Genomic DNA, 7,500 nt, shown 5'->3' on the forward strand with positions numbered 1-7,500 from the left:
GGAAGTCGGAATCCGCTAAGGAGTGTGTAACAACTCACCTGCCGAAGCAACTAGCCCTGAAAATGGATGGCGCTGAAGCGTCGCGCCTATACTCCACCGTCAGTGGTATGTGTGAAGCGGGGCAATTTATTGTCCTCTATGAAGCTCTGACGAGTAGGAGGGTCGCGACGGTGTGCGCAGAAGGGTCTGGGCGTGAGCCTGCCTGGAGCCGCCGTCGGCGCAGATCTTGGTGGTAGTAGCAAATACTCCAGCGAGGCCCTGGAGGACTGACGTGGAGAAGGGTTTCGTGTGAACAGCCGTTGCACACGAGTCAGTCGATCCTAAGCCCTAAGAGAAATCCTTTGTAGATGAGGTGTCCTAAGACGTTAAACACTTGTAAAAAAAACGCAGCTATTTTATTATTTTTTTTATTATTATATAAATCGCAGCATATTTTGTTATTATATACATGCACAAAAAACACCCATTGGGCGAAAGGGAATCCGGTTTCTATTCCGGAACCCGGCAGCGGAACCGCATACCATTCGGGCCCTCGTAAGAGTGTTCGTCGGGGTAACCCAAAATGACCTGGAGACGCCGTCGGGAGATCCGGGGAGAGTTTTCTTTTCTGTATAAGCGTTCGAGTTCCCTGGAAACCTCTAGCAGGGAGATAGGGTTTGGAACGCGAAGAGCACCGCAGTTGCGGCGGTGTCCGGATCATCCCCTCGGACCTTGAAAATCCAGGAGAGGGCCACGTGGAGGTGTCGCGCCGGTTCGTACCCATATCCGCAGCAGGTCTCCAAGGTAAAGAGCCTCTAGTCGATAGATTAATGTAGGTAAGGGAAGTCGGCAAATTGGATCCGTAACTTCGGGATAAGGATTGGCTCTGAGGAGCGGGGCGTGTCGGGCTTGGTCGGGAAGCGGGTCTGGCTGACGTGCCGGGCCTGGGCGAGGTGAACGGCTCTCGTGGCTGGGATCCGAGCTCGGTCCCGTGCCTTGGCCTCCCGCGGATCTTCCTTGCTGCGAGGCTTCCGTGGCGTTTCCCATCGGTGCGGTCGTCCTCTTCGGCCGCCATTCAACGCTCAGCTCAGAACTGGCACGGACTAGGGGAATCCGACTGTCTAATTAAAACAAAGCATTGCGATGGCCCCCACGGGTGTTGACGCAATGTGATTTCTGCCCAGTGCTCTGAATGTCAACGTGAAGAAATTCAAAAAAGCGCGGGTAAACGGCGGGAGTAACCAGTGCCCAGTGCTCTTATCAGAGCTCTGGGTGGCAAAGCGTCAGCGTCCTTAAGGTGATGAGTAATTCCACCAAGTGCCTACCCCCACCTCCTCGTGGTGGGGCCGGGTGCCAATCTTCGGATTGGTAGCTAACGGGGGAGGCTATTCTCCACAACATCATGTCCACACTGAAAGGATGCGAGGGCACATGTGTCCAAATCATTTAAATTAAAAAGCGAAGTAAGGAGAGGAGCGATGGGACACTCAGTGTTCCAATAACATGAAATTTTAAGCGGAGTTAAGGGAGCGGACCTGTCAGTGTCGGACATTGGAGTTAGTAGGAACGAAAGACGACCAGGCTATACTAATGGACTACGAGTTGGAAACGAACGAGGCTTGTGCTAGGCGGGAAAAGTTTTTTTATAAAATTTATTTATGGCAGAAAGCCCAAGTAATGAAGCCTCGGACACAGAGGTTCCCGGCCCTGGGACCTCTGTGGCGGACATGTCCGCTATGGATAGGAGGGCCACTTATGACGACCTAGGCGATCCAAACGGTCGTGAGTACGGAACGATTGTGGACCTTCCTCTGAGTGGAGCGGTCCAATGCCGGCTTTGCCGCAATATGAATAGGCAGTTCCTACAGGCGGGTGACCTCGTGAAGCACTTTGAACAGTGTCACGCAGGTGTAGGAGTTGGGTGGCGTTGTAGTGGATGTGGCAAAATTTTTAATAAAATACATGGATGCCGATGCCACATCCCTAAATGTAAAGGTAGAGCGCCCGACTCTGATGCAAGACAACATCTTTGCACCGTCTGTGGGGACACTTTTAACACCAAAAGGGGCCTATCACAACACGAAAGACATAGGCACCCTGTTGTGAGGAATACGAAACGAGTACAGGAAGCGCTTCCAACACGTTCAGTCAGCAGAGCCTCGGTCTGGACGGAGGAGGAAACGCAAAAATTAAAAGACTTGTACTACTATTATAGGGGCAAAAAACAACCCAACGCGAAAATCGCTCGATTCCTCACAACTAAAACGGCAAAGCAAATAGGCGATAAAAGGAGGCTCTTAGGACTTATGCCCACTCAGAGTGAGGAGACGACGGTTGAGGAGGCGAGCCAAGCGGGCTCGACCGAGGACTTAACTGTCGCAGAACAGAATGTGGATATAACCACGGTTGATGATGCGTCTGCGACAGCTCAGGGCCCTGAACCTGAGGACTGGCGCAATAAAATCAGAGACGTTATAATGGCCAACCCGTTAGATGACAGTCACGATATGAGGTTCATCGAAAACTGGATAATGGAGTTGGCAAACAATAGAGAAGTAGAACCTCAAGATATCGAGCGCGTGCTGGACGCCATAAATGAGAAAGCTAAAAGCGTTGGCACTAAGAGTAAGGATGGCTCAAGAAATAAGAATAGCGGAAATAAAAGAAAGGAAAGCGACCGCACCTGCTATCGTAAATTTAGATACGCTCGATATCAAGAAATCTATAATAAATGCCCAAGAAAATTGGTAGATATGGCGGTCGCAGGAGAGACAATTGAGAAGAGGAAGCAAATAGAGCTTCCTGAAAGAGCAGACGTGGAGTTGCTCTACGGTAGTCTATGGGGAGTTCAGGGACCCTCACAAGGGCTACCGATACTCGGAGGGGGACCGAGTATAGTCTCTCCAATGAATGCCGTCTGGGAGCCCATCAATATAAATGAATTGATTATTAAAATGCGTAAGATCAAAAATGATACAGCCGCGGGGGTCGACGGCATTACAAAGATGCAACTAAAGGCTCCCGGCTTTCTTCATGTCTTAGCTAAATTCTTTAATTTATTAATGTTGTCCTTTACATATCCGACCCAATGGAAGATGAACCGGACTACTCTAATTCCAAAACCGGGGAAAAGCACTGAGGACGTCAGAAACTGGCGTCCAATTACCATTGGGTCTATTATGGGTAGAATATACTCAGCTATGATCGATGCGAGACTACGAGCTGTCATTAAAAACAGTGCGAGGCAAAAGGGCTTCACGAAAGAGGATGGCTGCAAACACAACATATCCATCCTCGAGAAGACCTTAAAAGACATGAAGGCAAGCAAAGGGGGCGTAATAACTGTCGTCGATATCTCCAAAGCTTTTGACACAGTCCCCCATAAAGCGATGAGAGATGGGCTCCAGGCGAAGGGCCTCCCGCCAGCGGTCGCGAGGTACATAGAAACTATGTACGTAGACTGCTGGACGGAAATAAAAACAAGAGGCCAAAGTATTAAAATAAAACTAAATAGAGGGGTCAAGCAGGGCGACCCACTATCGCCACTGTTATTTAATACAATAATCGACCCAATTATCGATAACGTTAATGAGACGACGGAGGGCAAAAGAATGGGAGACCAAAACGTCTCCATTCTAGCATTTGCAGACGATCTTGTGCTGATAGCCAAGAATAAAGAACAGGCTACATGCCAAATAAATAAAATATACGAATTTTTAAAGAAGCTAGGCATGAGCATGCAGACAAATAAATGCACAACATTTCAGATCGTCTGCCGAAGCAAGACGTGGCACTTGCTAGACCCGGGACTGCAGCTGGGTGACGAGCTTATCCCCATGACGCGTCCCGGGGAAACATTCAAATATCTTGGCGTTGAAATCGGGCCATGGACCGGGCCACAACGCGCAGAAATCAATGGTATCCTGAGGGCAGCAGGAAACATAGACAGGATGGGGCTTAAACCCCATCAGAAAATTAATTTAATCAGGACGCACCTGTTGCCTAGGTACATCCATATGTTGGTCGCTAATCCGCCAACTTTAGGCCTCCTGGATGAATTAGATCAGGAGGTCAAGCAAATAATTAAAAAGATTCTCCACCTCCATCATACAACCACTGATGGTATACTTTATACAAGTAAGAAAGACGGAGGCCTTGGCATCCAAAAAGTATCAGACATTGTACGCATAGCGAAATTAAGAAATGGCCTCCGCATGATGGAGAGTGACGATGAGGCGGTAAAGGAGGCTTACCAGGGGCAATTAGATGTCCTGGAAAAATATGCTAGATCGGTAGGTCTCCAATGGCCAACAACGGATGTACAAATAGAGAGCGCGCGTTGTGGCCTTAAAAGGAAGTGCCACGAAGAATGGGGACGGCAAGTCTCCCAGGGTCAGGGCATCCACGAATTTGTGGATGATAAATACGGCAACGCATGGTTGATAAGCCCGACCCTACTTAAACCGTCAAGATATCTTGACGCACTCAAACTAAGAACGAACACCTTCGGCACTAGAGTAGCATTGAGACGGGCAAGAAAGGATATAAATCCAGAATGCCGAAGGTGTAGGGTGCAACTAGAAACCCTAGGACACGTGCTAGGTAACTGCATAAGCACGAAGCCCGCGCGAATCAACTGACACAATGATATAGTGCGGTTGATTGAAAGTAAGGTATCCAAGAAATCTGCGGTATTCCTCGAGCCAACAGTGAACGTTAACAGCGAACTTAAAAAGCCTGATCTGGTTATTAAAGACCAGGAAAGGCTGTTCGTTGTTGACGTCACTGTGAGGTATGAGGACAAAGATAACCTCCGACGAGCCAGGAGGGAGAAAATGGAAAAATATAAAAATACCGCAGAACAAATCAGAGTGAAACTAAACTGTAAAACAGCTGAAGTACTACCAATAGTAGTAGGCTGCAGAGGAGCCTTACCCGCGGGCACTATAAGAAATCTTAAAGTCCTAGGGTTGAATAAAGCTGATTTCTTGACGGTTGCTATGATTGCCCTCCGTTCGTCTATAGAAATTGCAAATATTTTTATTGATTATGACCTTAGTGGGGGGTCATAATGGTAATTTATTATCTATTTTAGCCGCGTATTTAACCGCTAATGACAAGGCTTCGGCCGCAAATGACGTGGCTTTGGCCGAAAAGATTGCAAAATCTTACGCGTATTTAACCGTTTAGTTGTAAGTTTTATATTTTATCCGCGGACGTGTATTTAACCGTTCGACCGCGTATTTAACCGCACCGACATGGCTTCGGCCTTACGACTGAGCGGCCTGCCAGCTGACAAATTCTTAGCCCGTCTTGGCCTTCTACACCAGACGGTGCGAGTCCTCGGTGTACTATTGTGCACTAGGGCGCGGGGCGAATTCTATGGGCGCTAGCGAACATAGAATTCGGGGCGACACCTCCACGCGGTGCTCCCTGGACGCGTGCGAAAGCACGTGACTAAGATCGTCTCCCGAAAGGGTCCCCGTTCTAATTTTTCCAAGTACCGAGGCAGATTCTTTGGCAGGGGAACTAGAAAGTAGGCCCGGGTTAATCCATTTATTTGTTGTTTTTGTTATAACCCAACGGGGGGGTTTAAGCCCCGGAAGTCTACCACTGCTCTTCCAAGCAGTGGTACAGGTTTTAGCCAAATGCCTCGTCATCTAATTAGTGACGCGCATGAATGGATTAACGAGATTCCCATCTGTCCCTATCTACTGGCGGTGGCGGTCTGTGGCCACCCAGGGCGGGAGATAACCCCCGAACTAGCCCTCGCGTAGGAGGGTTGATCGGCCGAGTCGATGGGTGTATCGGCGATGAAGGCATTAGAGACCGTCAGTGCGTCGTACATGTAGTACTTCGCATAATGGCGAGGCCCTGATTTAGCATACGGGCTGTGGCGTGTTCTTTGTACAGCACTGTATGTGCTGTATGACTTCCGACTGGGGAACTGTTGTCACTCGTGGCATCAGTTCCCCAGTTTACGTTAAACGGTTTTTCAGACCGTTTTTCGTGGGCGGAACACGCCACTAGACAACACTCCGCTGGGCTCAGGAATACATGGGATGCAATCAATCCCCTGGGCAACCCAGGCCGCAAGGGGCAAACGTGCCCTAGCCACACTTGAGCCTCCACGAAAAAGGTACCGCTGGATAGCTCGTGTTCTTAAATACGCAGCGAACTGAACGAAGTGTGGTGGAGAGGAAGAGGCAGCCTCTCCGACTGCTGTCTCCCACGTGTTTGCCGTGCGTGGCGAACCTTGTCGTCGGAAAAGAGGATCCTGGGATCTGAGGGGGCCCTCTCCTGCGGGTGAGACGTCCCCAACACGTACCTTTGGCCTCTGCTTCGGCTAGATGGGCGGCTGGACGAGAAAAGCAGCCCTGGTCCAGTCAATCGGCTTGGAACGACCACACGCTTCGGGCAAGTGGGTTCTGCTGGGCGAGGACGCGGGCTGGGTAAGGAAACCAACCCAGCCAGCAGACTATATTCGGTGCGTAGCCCTAACTCAGCCTTTGGCGGGTACCAAATTGTGCGGGTCGGTGGTGGCCGGGGAGCGCACTGGATGAAAGACCAAGACACATTATGGGTCTGAACAAAATTGAACAAACAAAAACTAAGCGTCCAAAGACGACGGGTCCAGCTCCTACTCGGAGTGAAGCCGTCGCCGCAGACGCGGGAACTGCAAATGCAGCTGTCAGTCCCCCCGCGTCTGTGAGAAAGACAAGATCCGGGAAGGTGATTAATATCGCCAATCCTCGCGTGATCTTGCAAAGATGTGTGACTCCCACGCGAGCGGTCTCGGTGAAAACCGAGCCCACGGTAGAAGGTACGCCGGACACCGGTAACGTGGAAGTAATCGAACGAGTCGGAGACACGTCACTCGTGAAGGTGCAGTCGGCACCCGAGCGTGTCGAGGACCCTACTGGTGACGGTTGGCAAACCGTCACCAAAAAGTCGAAGCGAGCCAAGCCGGGCGCACCCACCGGCAAGGCCGCAGTAAACCGGGCCAGGAGACCGAAGGGGACGTTCTCCGGGCAGAAGGTACGGCCTCTCGATCTCGTAAGAGACGAAGCCTTTAGGCGAGTGTCCGAAATACGGACCTTTTGCTTTCGACCTGAGTCGAAAGTCAATAAGGAGTCCGGGTCAAAGATACTCGCCGAGGTTGAGGCACTCAACGAGCTGGTCCAGGAGCTTATTCAACGGAATAGCTTCGTCGAAGGGCAGCTCGCCGCGGTCAGGGCGGACCTAAAAGCGCGTCCTGCCGCAATGAGTGCGATGCGACCTGGGCCGTCCAAGGGAACTCTCCCGAAGACGGCCTGCAACGCCGCGCAGTCGACTTACGCCCATGTGAACAAAGTCGACTGCAAAGGAGCTTCTCCGGAAGCGGGGAGACGGCCACAATCGCAGCATGTGGTAAAAATCTTCCCGCCGAAGGAAAAAGGACAGAGCAGCGAAGTTACGAAGGTTACTGTTCTGTCGCTCGTTAAACCAGCGAAGGAGGCGATCCGAATAAAGTCGGTCCGA

The 7,500-nt window shown here is 50.6% G+C and overlaps 1 pseudogene; it reads left to right on the forward strand.

The window, feature by feature from the left end:
* The window catches only part of LOC143260204 (large subunit ribosomal RNA), an 11,944-nt pseudogene that overhangs the window by 1,653 nt on the left and 2,791 nt on the right, over positions 1–7,500 (forward strand).

Source organism: Megalopta genalis, chromosome 10 (genome assembly GCF_051020955.1).
Source record: "Megalopta genalis isolate 19385.01 chromosome 10, iyMegGena1_principal, whole genome shotgun sequence".
NCBI classification, from domain to species: Eukaryota; Metazoa; Arthropoda; class Insecta; order Hymenoptera; family Halictidae; genus Megalopta; species Megalopta genalis.